General features: G+C 41.5%; 1 protein-coding gene across 3 annotated transcripts in view; it reads left to right on the top strand.

Moving 5' to 3' along the window:
• myocd (myocardin) overlaps positions 1–12262 on the top strand; it is a 714017-nt gene that overhangs the window by 320054 nt on the left and 381701 nt on the right. For all 3 annotated transcript variants that reach the window (XM_063074257.1, XM_063074258.1, XM_063074259.1), the window contains one exon: positions 5982–6060. The gene's annotated coding sequence lies outside the window, so the exon portion shown is untranslated. The remainder of the gene's footprint in view (positions 1–5981; positions 6061–12262) is intronic.

The following is a 12262-nucleotide window of genomic DNA, read 5'->3' as shown; positions in this document are numbered from 1 at the left end:
TTTTCCTTCTGCTCCCGAGCCCCATCTGCCAGGTCTGGTTTCAAACTGCTAGTAACCCACCTTTGCCCCTTCTTCTGTCAGTAGAAATGGTTCTGCTGGGCTTAATAGCTAAGCTGCATGTGTAGGTCAGGAGATGGACTTGATTGTCGGACTAGTTGAGACACACAACTTTGGGAGCATTTAATAGGTAGTGGGAGCTTGTCCCCATTACCTCCCCCGGCTATGACAACCTCGAGGAACCATTTAGTTCTACAGCACCCTTTACATAAGTACATCAAACAGAACTTATAGACTAACCAGCAGATGTTCTACTGAGAAACAGATGAAGGGAAAAGGAGTAAAAATAGCATTTGATCCACATTAGGAGTTTTGGAGATGAACATTTCAACATGATTCCCTGAAATATCTCTGGGGATGGGGATTCTTGTAGTGTTGAAAACCATTAATACAGATATAGATTTACCAAGTATTTACAGTATTTACATCCTAATCTGATAAGCCATGAAAGTGGAAATAACAAAATCATTATTCGTTAAAATTAAATCACAGTTTATTTATTGTATCAGGTAGTTGACTCATTATAAAAAGAGGAAAAGTGTATTTTCCAGAAAGTATAAGTGTTTTGATTTAATGTGTGGGTGACGAATTCATGACTCTATTCATTTATGAAACTGATCATAATGTGAATGGAATTTTCTGCTGGTCTCCAAAAGAACCAGTATATACTCCCATTGTGTTAAATTTGGTGCACTTTCAATGTCTCTGCTGGATTCTCAGGGGATTTCAGTTACTACGTCTATTTTCCTTTTCTTCCCACATTTATGAGACAGAGTTTGATGCACTGGTTTTGTGCAAAGGCTATGTAATAGGTATTGTCATGTAGTAAATAGTACAAAATATTTGGATATGAGGAACCCTCCATCTCCCTTTCTTTCATGGAGTGTTGAATGGATTTTACTGGCAGTTAACAGGCCAATGACAAATCAAAGGGCCAGAAGGTTTGCCATAGTTTTGGCAAGTTGGTTTCTAATTGTCACATGTACCAAGGTACAGTGAAAAACTTGTTTTGCATACAGATATACAGATTAATTAACTACAAAAGTGCATGGAGATAATTCAGGTAAAACAATCCCAGAGTGCACAATAAAATGTTTCAGTACAAGGAAAGTACAGTGCGGGTAGACATAAGGTGAAAGGTCACTTCAAGGTAAATTGGGAGGCTGTCAAACTTATAATACTAAGAAAACATTCAGTAGTCTTATGACAACGGGTAGAAGCTGACCTTGAGTCTAGCTGTATGTGCTTTTGGCCTTTTGTATCTTATGCCCAATGAGAGAGCTGTCTGGATCTTTGATTATGCTGGCTATTTTCTGAGATAGTGAGAAGTGTAGGCAGAATTCACGGAGGGAAGTCTGGTTTTCATGATGCGTTGAACTGTGTCCACACTCCCAAGGTTCAATGTAAAACAAAAGTCCTGCCGACACTGTAAAATGCTGCTGTCCCAAGCGAAGAAAGGCTAGAACAAGAGCAAAGGTCATACTGGTCTAAATATCAAAGCTGTGGACCAAGACATTGGTTTAGTACAATACGTAGGCTAGAAACTTACAACCCTTAAGAGTGAGGACAGAAAGTAATGCAGATTCTTAGTTTGAAGGACAGCATCTAAAGCACTCAAAAATTGACCTAGGCTTAGTTGGCTTAGTAAAGTTATGAGGGAGATGAAGTATGATGTACCCAATCTTAAATCTTAGCTATTTCTGCACACACCATAGGCCTTATTTCTCAAACAATGCCAAAGCATTTTTAGCTCGTTATTTTTCTCAACCGTGTGCTCTGAGAATGTAAAATGGAAATGAGAGACAAAAAGACCAAGAGAAATGGCACTATGGCAAACTAGGAAACTTGACAATACTCCAACAATCTTTTTGAAAAATGAGATCTAGCACATACTGACCTGTTGCTGTGCTGTGTGGCTTGCGGAGTAAAGACCACTTATTACTTACTAGGTTTGTAAACAGTCAACTATTAGCCTATTGCCACAAAAACAGGAACAGCACTGACACATAAGCCTAGATATTTACAAAGTTAGATGCTTGTTTTTCAAAATTAAAGTCTAGTTCTTCTGGATTTCTTCGCAGCAAAGTCCTTGATCAGATCACTAAAATCCAGTTTCCGAACAAGATCACTTTCAAGTGACATCGGATTCAGCCTGTCCTGTCCCATTGTGGATCTGAGCCTATTCTTCACTAGCTTGAGCTTGGAGAAAGATCGCTCACCACTTGCACTTGTGACAGGGAGAGTCAGGTAAAGCCTCAAAGCAATGCTTACATTGGGGAAGATGACCTGCAAGTTTTTTTTTCTCTGAGGAAGCATAAAAGCTCTGTTGTGGATGAAATATGTTTGCTACTTACAAATTCCCTGAAATGGACAATCTCCTCCACAAAGTCTAACTCCAGGTCAGCTGAATATCTGCTTTGGAGATCAGATGCTCTCTTGCACAGATCTTGTACAGTGAGAGAAGAGATATTGTTTAGGATGCCAAATGTGTTTTTAAGGTCATTATATGATGCAAATCTGCAGACAATTTCTGCAAGTAATCTATCTGTCATGACCAAAAAAAACAGTAGCGGAGAATTTTTCTCTGGCTGACAAACCAAAATCAAGTGTTGTGGACTCACCCAGAAAGACTTTACATTTTCTTTGTCATTGGGTGTCTTCTTTGTACTCTTGTGAGACTGTTGGAGACATAGTTTTAGCTTGGGTCTCAAAGGTATCAAATTGATCACGCAAGCTTGCTAGGTATCCCCTTTGTGATCTCACCAATCCACAGCATCACACAGGTCTAGATTTACAGCTTGCAATGCAACACTTGCACTTTCAAAGCGCTGAAGAATGCAATGCCACAATTTGCTCAGAAAAGCTATCTCAAACTTGTCCATTTTTTTGTAGAGTGACCTTGCTTCATTTCTAGTTGCCACATTCTGATTAATGTCATCTGCAATGCTCTTTAACAAATCTTGAATAGCGGCATAACTTCCACACAATGCTTGTGTGGCTTCTGGATGTGCAGCCCATCTATTTTTAGAGAGAGACTTCAGAGTTTCAATGTGCTTGTTCGCATTAGGCTGAAGTCCTGCGGTCACCACCTTCCACCTAGAAGTTGACTTGGAGCAGAAGTTGAACACGTTCTGCATGAAGCTGAAAAAAATCAGTTGTTTCAACACAACAGTTGACACTGTTGATTCCAGCCAGATTCAACGTGTGTGCTGCACATGGAACCCATTCAGTAAGTGGTATGCACCGGCCATATTTGCAACATTATCATAGCACTGCCCCCTGCAGTTGCTTATGTCAATATTCATCTCTCCTAAAACTTAAACTTTGAGCACAGACTCACATAAAGCCTCCCCATGTGGCTCTCAATGGGTAGAAATCGTAAGAATCGCTCCTGAATGTTTCCATCAGTTGACACATAACGTAAAATGAATGTGAGTTGATCTACGTGTGCAACATCTGTGCTTGAATCGATGCTAATAGAAAAGTATTTGGCCATTTTGATTTCACGATCTCTGACAGAACTCGATCACTCATGAGCTCAATAAACTCCTCACTGTTGCAGGACACAGGCGCGGAGGCAGAGTCGTGAGGCGTTAGCACCGCCGCGAACGGGGAACCGGTAGCCAGGAGAGTCTTTACACGGAGACAAGGTTTACATAGGTTATCCAGGAAATGATGTGGAGCTTAGAACTGACAGTCCCAAGAAATCAGGAAATGAGGTTTACTGATACTAGAGTCGACCAACAAACTGGCAAAGCATGGCTGTGCGGCCCGAGTTTTATCCTATGTTTGCTAATGGGAACCATGTGTGCTGTAATTAGTGGAACTGGGCATGATTGGAAATCAGATGAAGGGATTAAGGCCCAATTAAGGAGGTAATAGCAAGATGGGGAATTGCCAGACGGGACCATGACACTCACATGTTTTAGGTGAAAGATATGAAGGGGTGCCTGATCCTGCATTTCCAGATTTCTGTATGTGTGCCTTCAAAAACGGGTCAAACCCACTTATTACCACTAGAATGCCCATGTAGTTGACATTATCAGGCCTGCCAAATATGTCACTGGAGCCTCGGACAGTCAGTCCCCTCACGACCAAAAACTCCACAATCGCCACCACTCTTCTCAATACGTCGGTCCAGTAGACACACTCTGACTCGATCTGTTTTTGCAGTTCTGTGTCTATTCTTCCGCTGTCAGACGCTAGTGTATTGTAGGTACTAATGCTGGTGCTAGCACTAGCTGTTGAACAAGTCTCCATTTGTCCACTGGTCTCAGACTGTGACAAGAGCGATGGTACTGCTGCATCATTGAGAACAGGTTTTTAAAATTCTGTCAATTTCAATGTCTTTTTTAATGCTTCTTTCTCATGGTCCTCTTTTTCTTGTTTCTTTTTTCTTTTCTGTGCTCCACTCTCGTTTTTTTTTGTCCACCATGATGATAGCTACCTATTTTGGGCCCCTCTGCAGCTCGGGCCCCTGGGCTGCACCCCAGCCTAGCCCTGCCTAAAGTCTAGCCCTGGTGACAACAGAGTGGTAGAACATGTGAAGGAGAGGCCTGCATTCTCCAAAGCACTCCTCAGGAATTAGAGGCAACACTGAACTTTCTTGTACACAGCCTCTGTGTTGATGCTCCACTCAAGTCTGTCATCCAGATGCACTCCCAGGTACTTGTAGGTCGTCACCAGTCTTCCTAAAGTCCATCACCATCACCTTTGTCTTACTGATGTTGAGCTGCAGATGATTCAGCTTGCACCATTTGACAAAGTCCTCCACCAGGGCCCTGTATTCATCCTCCTCTCCTCCCTTTATACATCCTACTATTGCTGAGCCATCAGAGAATTTTCTGCAGATGACATGACTCAGTGTTATAATCCAAGGTATACGGGGTAAACAGGAAGGGAGCTAATATAGTCCCCTGTGGAGTCCCAGTGCTGCTGACAATCATGTCTGACACACAGATCTGAAGCCATATGTGCTATGGTCTGCAGTCAGGTAGTCCATTATCCAGGATACAGTGGAACTACCAGTCTACATTGATTGGAGCTTTCCCCCCAGCAATGAGGACTGTATGGTATTGAAGGTACTTGAGAAATCAAAGAACATGATCCTCACAGTGCTGCCCTGGGGGTATTTAATGATGGAAGCTGCTTTCTTGTTGTAGTGCTCCTTATAGAAATGCTCAATGATGGGTAGGTCTTTGCCTGTGATGGACTGGGGTGTATCCACCACCTTTTGTACACTTTTCAGTTCTTTGGAATTGCACAAGCAGTCAGGATTTGCTCTACTGTGCATACAGTATATAGAAGTTTGTCAAAGTTTTAGATAATGTGCTAAATTTACTCAAACTTCTAAGAAAGTAGAGGCATTGTTGCATCTTCTTTGTTATGGCACTTGCATGCCGGATCCAGGACAGATCCTCTGATACTGTAAAGCCAAGAAATTTGAAGTTACTGCCCCTCTCCACCTCCGATAGGCTAATGAGGACTGGCTCATAGACCTCCAGCTCCTTCCTCCTGCGGTTGTCATGAGACCATGTCATTATGCTCTCCAAGTCCTTCCTGTACTTAGACTCATCATTAGTTCAGATAGAACTCACGGCGGTGGAGTCATCTGCAAACTTGCCAGGCAGTCATGTGTGTTCTGAGAGTAGAGTAGGGGGCTGAGGAGGCAGACTTATGAAGAACTAGTGTTGGAAGTAGTCATGGTGGAGGTGTTGCTGCCTGTCATTAATAATTACGGTCTGTTAGTCAAGAAGTCAAGGACTCAGTTTCAAAGGGACGTGTTGAATCCCAGTTTTATTAGCGACAGTTTCATAAAAAGTGTATTTGTCTAATATTTATATGAGGTTGTGTTATTTTTTTTACTTTAATTCAGTAGTTAGGGATTTTGCTTTTAAGATTCACGTCTTTATTTCAAACCATAGGACAAGATAACAATGGTATGGTGCAGTCGTCAACATAATGAAGAGGTGTTGAATCACAGCTAAGCATCCTCCAGAGAGGGTAAGGGTAACTGAAATAAATGTTTTTACAAAGATATGTTATTTGCCTTGTCCTGCACCTAAGAGTTGACTGAAACTGAATGCCCAAGAAGAATGGAAAGAAAATTTTAAAAATCTTAAACTTAATTAAACAAAATGCTACTGTTAAAAATGTTCTATAATTTAGTCAATATAAGGCTGAAAATACATGCTTAAAAATTAGATGTTTAATTCAAAAAAATGTGATTAATAAAACCAGAATTGCATGCTATTTTTGTGTTTTCATCTTGTGCTGCAGCCACACGAGTTACTGTTTAGTGGTTTTGCCAGTGAGCATTAGACTTGAGTTGAGTTGTACTTAGAATCTGTGACCTGCGGTGCATTTCATCCTTTGCTGACAACTCTTGCTCTGTTGGCTTGTTCTCTGTACCCTGCCGTCATGTGTTGACCTACCACCAACAAGCTACACAGAAGGAAACGGAAAGAGAAGGGAAATTCAGCGGTTAAATGAAATACCATGTCAGATTATAATATTAACAAAATGTGGTTTTCTCTGAAGATGCAGGGGCATAATCTATGTAACATAATGACAAAATTGTGTTTGATTCAGTATTAGAGGAACTGGCCTCTTGAATTTTTGTGTGCAGTTTGATCGCAAATAAACGAGATGCAGAAACAGGAATACCATGTTATCTCCTCCTGCTACCCCCCCCCCCCAAGTTCATGATGTAGTGCTAGTAATTCAGATACAGCTTGTAAAAAATGATTATACCTCTTGAAAGGTGACTTTTTCTGTGATTGTGCTGTGTTCTGTAGTTTATTGATGTGGAAATTATTTGCTGCTACCACAATAAGCAAATAATCCCTTTTCAGCGTTGTTGATTGAGGGTTTGTATTTTCCAGGGTAGCATGCTGATTTTCTTATTCCTGAAATAATGTAGTGGGACCATTTGCATCCAGCCAAAGTTCAGGTCTTATATACAAAGATTAAAAGCTGAATGACAGTTCATCTTGGTGTAAAGCACAAAACTAAAAAAAATTCCAGCTTCAATTCCTTTTAAAGACACAAGTTTCCAATAAACCAGAGTGCACTATCACCTGCCACCACTGAATGTGTGTAAAATTCAGTTGTGGTCATTGGGTAAACCGAACACTGATCTAAGCAAGTTAAAATGGGGCATTTGAATGAGACATTTCGGCAACCGAAAATCCTGACAGCAAGTCTGAGGCAGAGAATCTGACAGCATTGATCATTATCCAGCTGTTCCTCCCGTGCCTGACCTTGTGTACTATCACAATGTTGCCTCGTTAACCATAGCATCAACCCTGTTATGACTGTCCTATGATTTATAAGTGGAAAAAAGTAATGTACTTCTGTGAGTGGAGCACTGTATAGTTCACCTAATAACAATACGACATACAGTGGGACATTAACTGTGATTAATGGAAGGGAGGATTAATGAGGCACTGGGTTTAATCTTGGATCAATTAATTCTGTGCATTAATAGGGAACAAGTGGACTGTGTGCAGTGGAGTTATGAAAGTCAACCAGCTGCCTGGAACCAGCCCATTCCTTGTTAATGTCAGTGGAACTGGTTTGTTTAAGAAACTGATTGTGGGCCATGTTTTATGTATTCAACCAGTTGTTGCAAGCACCTGCTAAAGCTTGCCTCCACTTTGTATAATCAAACAAGATGTAAATGCCTGGCCAGAAGAGACCTATCAATATTTGTTTACCTAAATTTGAGTTGGGATTAATGACTCTGAATAAATATTTACCTAGCTTGGCATTGGAATTGCTTTCTCCTTTGTTCATGATGTTGAACTTAAATAATCTATTCTATTGCCAATAAAATTCAGCTAAATATAAAACTTAGAATTGTCAGCAAAACCTACCAAGTTGATGGGGAAAAGACCAGTGGCAGTTTCAGTGCAGTCTGAAAAGTAAATGCTATGTCCACAAAATCAACTCTTCTCGTTGTGAACCTGCAGAATGCAAACACACTGGAGCAAATCTGATTTCCTGCTCAGGCAGTGATGATCTCTGCCTGATGATATAGACTCATAGACACTATAGCACAAAAATAGGCTCTTCAGCCCATCTAGTCCATGCTGAACTATTAATCTGCCCATTGACCCACTCTTGTAACATAGCCCTCCTTCCCCCCGCCCCCCCAAATCTATGTACCTATCCACGTTTCTGAAATCGAATCCCAATCCACCATGTGCTGGCAGCTCATTCCACGCTCTCACCACCCTCTGAGTAAAGTTGTTTCCCCTCATGTTCCCCTTAACAGTTCACCTTTCACCCTTAACCCCTGATCTCTAGTTCTAGTCTCACCCAACCTAAGTGGAAAAAGTCTGCTTCCATTTACCTTGACTATACCCCTCATAGTTTTGTATACCTCTATCAATTCTCCCTTCATTCTCCTATGTTTTAGAGAAGAAACTCCTGGCTTATTCAACCTTTCCCTATAACTCATGTCCTCAAGTCATGGCAATACCGTTCTAACTTTAGATCTATACACTCTTTCAATCTTATTGACTTCTTTCCTCCAGAACTGCACACAATAGTCCAAATTAGGCCTCACCAATGTCAACGTAATATCCCAACTCCAGTACTCTGTACTTTGATTTATGAAGGGCAATGTGCCAAAATCTCTCTTTATCACTTGTGACTCCACTTGCAAGGAATTATGGATCTGCATTCCCAGATCTACCATGCTCCTTAGTGCACTACTGTTCATTGTGTAAGTCCTACCCTGGTTTGTACTCCAAAGTGTAACACCTCATGCTCGTCTGCATTAAATTCCATCTGCCATTTCTCAGCATATTTTTCCAGCTAGTCCAGATCACGCAGAAAGCTTTGATAGTCTTTCTTGCTGTCTACTATGCCCTCAATCTTGGTGTCATCTGCAAATTTGCTGATCTAGTTTACCACATTATCATCCAGATTGTTTACTACCTCATCCTGAATGCCAAGTGACTGAGCCTCCTCGACCAGCCTCCCATGCAGGACCGTGTCAAAGGCCTTGTTAAAGTCCATATAGACAACATCCACTGCTTTGCCTTCTTCAACTTTCCTGGAAGCTACCTTAAAAATCAGTGAGATTGGTTAGGCATGACCTACCATGCTCAAAACCATGTTGATTATTCCTACTCAGTCCCTGTCTATCCAAATACTTGTATATCCAGTCCTTTAGAATACCTTCTCAAGTCAGGGATTCCCAACCTTTTTTGCACCGCGGACCGGTTTAATATTGACAATATTCTTGTGGACCAGCCCAGCCAACCGGGGTGGGGGGGGGTGGGGGTGTGGTGTTCAAGTTCAACAGTGCGTGACAGGGAATGAAGAAAGGTGCAGCTGACTCATATTGTTTCATATCGCCAAATCATATCGTTTCCTCACGGCCCGGTAGCACATGCTTTGCGGCCAGGTGGTTGGGGACCACTGCAATAAGTGATATCAGGCACACTGGCCTATAATTTCCAATACTATTTTTAGAACCTTTCTTAAATAACAGAACAACATTAGTTATCCTTTAATCAGAATCAGGTTTAATATCACCTTGAAATCTGTTGTTTTGTAGCAGCGGCACATTGCCATACATAGTAATAAAAAGTATGTTACAATAAGTATATTAAAAAACAATAAGTAGTGCAAAAAGGGGAGGGAAAAATTACTGAGGAAGTGTTTATGGGTTCACTGTTCATTCAGAAAATTGATGGCGGAGGAGACAAAGCTGTTCCTGAAAAGTTGCACGTGTGTGTTCAGCTCCTGTATCACCTCCTTGATGACAGTAATGACAAGAGGGCATGTCCTGGGTGATGAGGGTCCTTAATGATGAATGCTACCTTCTTGAGGTATCACCTTTTGAAGGTGTCGTGGATGACAGGGAGGCTGGTGCCCATGATGGAGCTGGCTGTGTTTACAATTTTCTGCAGCTTTTTCCGATCCTGTGCAGTCGTCCCTCCATACCAGACAGTAATATAAACAGTTAGGATGCTCACCATCTATAGAAAATTGCCTGTGCATTTGGTGTTATACCAATTCTCCTCAAACTCCAAAAGAAATGTAGCCACTGTCATGCCTTTCTTCTTAGTATTGCATCATTACGTTGGGTCCAGGACAGATCCTCAGAGATGTTGACGCCCGGGAACTTGAAACTGTTCACACTGTCCACTGCTGATTTCTTGATGAGGACTGGTGTGTGTTCCTTGACTTCCCATTCCTGAAGTCCACAGTCAATTCCTTGGTCTTACTGACGTTGAGTGCAAGGTTGTTGCTGTGAAAGCACTCAGCCAGTTGATCTATCTCGCTTGTCTGCCTCCTTGTTACTATCGAAATTCTGACAGTAGTTGTGTTATCAATAAACTTATAGATGGTGTTTGAGCTGTGCTTAGCCACATAGTTGTGGCTGTATATAGAGAGTAGTGCAGTGGCCTAAGTATACATCCTTGAGGTGTGCCAATGTTGATTGTCAGTGAGGAGGAGATGTTATTTCTGATCCACACAGACTTTAGTTTACTGGTGATGAAGTTAAAGATCCAATTGCAAAGGGAGGCACAGAGGCCAAGGTTTTGAAGCTTTTCGATTAAAACTGAGGGTATAATTGTGTTAAATGCTGAGCTATAGTCAATAAACAGCAGCCTGACATAAGTGTTACTCTTATCCAAATGATCCAAGGCCAAGTGGAGAGCCGGTGAGATTGTGTCTGCTGTAGACCTAATATGGTGATAGGCAAATTGCAGTGGGTGCAGATCCTTGCTTAGGCAGGAGTTGAGTCTAGCCATAACCAACCTCTCAAAGCACTTGATCACAGTAAATGTGAATGCCACTGGACAGTAGTCATTCAGGCAGCTCACCCTCTTCTTCTTGGGCACTTGTTTGATTGTCACCCTTTTAAAGCAGGTAGAAACCTCTGATTGCAGCAAAAAGTGACTGAAGATGTCCATGAACACTCACATCAGTTGGGTAGCTCAGGTTTTCAGTGCCTAACAGGCACATCATCAGGTTCTGATGCCTTGTGAGGGCTCATCTAACCCATTGCTAGGGATGTTTTAAATATCTCTTCTAGTGCCCCCACAATTTCTTCGCCAACTTCCCACAAGCTCCAACAAAACACTTCGTCAGGCCCTGGGGATTTATCTACCCTAATTTGCTTCAACAACAAACACCTGTTACTCTATAATCTGTGTAGGGTCCATGACCTCACTGCTGTCTTGCCTCACCTGCTGAGACGCTGTATGCATCTCCCGAGTTAATACAGATGGAAAAAAATCCATTGAAGACCTCCCCTATCTCTGTCAGCTCCATGCATACGTGACCACTCTGATCTTCAAGAGGACTAATTTTGTTCCCTGCAATCCTGTTGCTCTTAATATACCTGCAGAAGCCCTTGGGTTTCTTCTTCACCTTGTCTGTTAGAGCTGACTCGTGCCTTCCTTTACCCCTCTTGATTTTCTTCTTAAGTGTTCTCTTGCATTTCCTATACGCCTCAAGTATCTCATTTGTTCATTCCTGCCTATACCTGTTACGCACTTCCTTCTTATTCTTCTTAACAAGAGCCTCAATATCTCTTGAAGACCAAGGTTCCCAAAAACCAGTTGGCCTTGCCCTTTTTTTCTGACAGGAACATACAAACCCTGTACTCTCAAAATTTCACTTTTGAAGACCTCCCACTTTCCAAATTTACCTTTGCCAGAAAACAACCTGTTCCAATCCACACTTGCCACGTTCTTTTTGATACCATCAAAATTGGCCTTTCCCCAGTTTAGATTCTTAAGCCAAAATCCAGACCTATCCTTCTTAATAATTATTTTTAAACTAATGGCATGATGATCATTAAATGTAAAGTGTTCCCTACAAAAGCTCCTATCTTCTGACCTATTTCATTCCCTAATGGAATATCTAGTAGTTTACCCCCTCTAGTTGGGACCTCTATTAAGGAAACTTTCCTGAACACATTTGACAAAAATTCTATCCCATCCAGTTCTTTTACAGAATAGGAGTCTTAATCAATTTGTGGAAAGTTAAAATCACCTACTATCACAACCTTATGTTTCATTCAACAGTCTGCAATCTCTCTGCAAGTGTGCTCTTTTAAATCCCACTGACTACTGGGTGATCTCTAACATAATCCCATTAATGTGGTCATCCCTTTCTTGTTCCTCAGTTCCACCCATATAGGCTCAAGAGACAAGCTCTCCAATCCATCCTCCTT

Source organism: Mobula hypostoma, chromosome 22 (genome assembly GCF_963921235.1).
Source record: "Mobula hypostoma chromosome 22, sMobHyp1.1, whole genome shotgun sequence".
Taxonomy (NCBI): domain Eukaryota; kingdom Metazoa; phylum Chordata; class Chondrichthyes; order Myliobatiformes; family Myliobatidae; genus Mobula; species Mobula hypostoma.
This window is presented reverse-complemented; position numbering and strand designations above follow the sequence as displayed.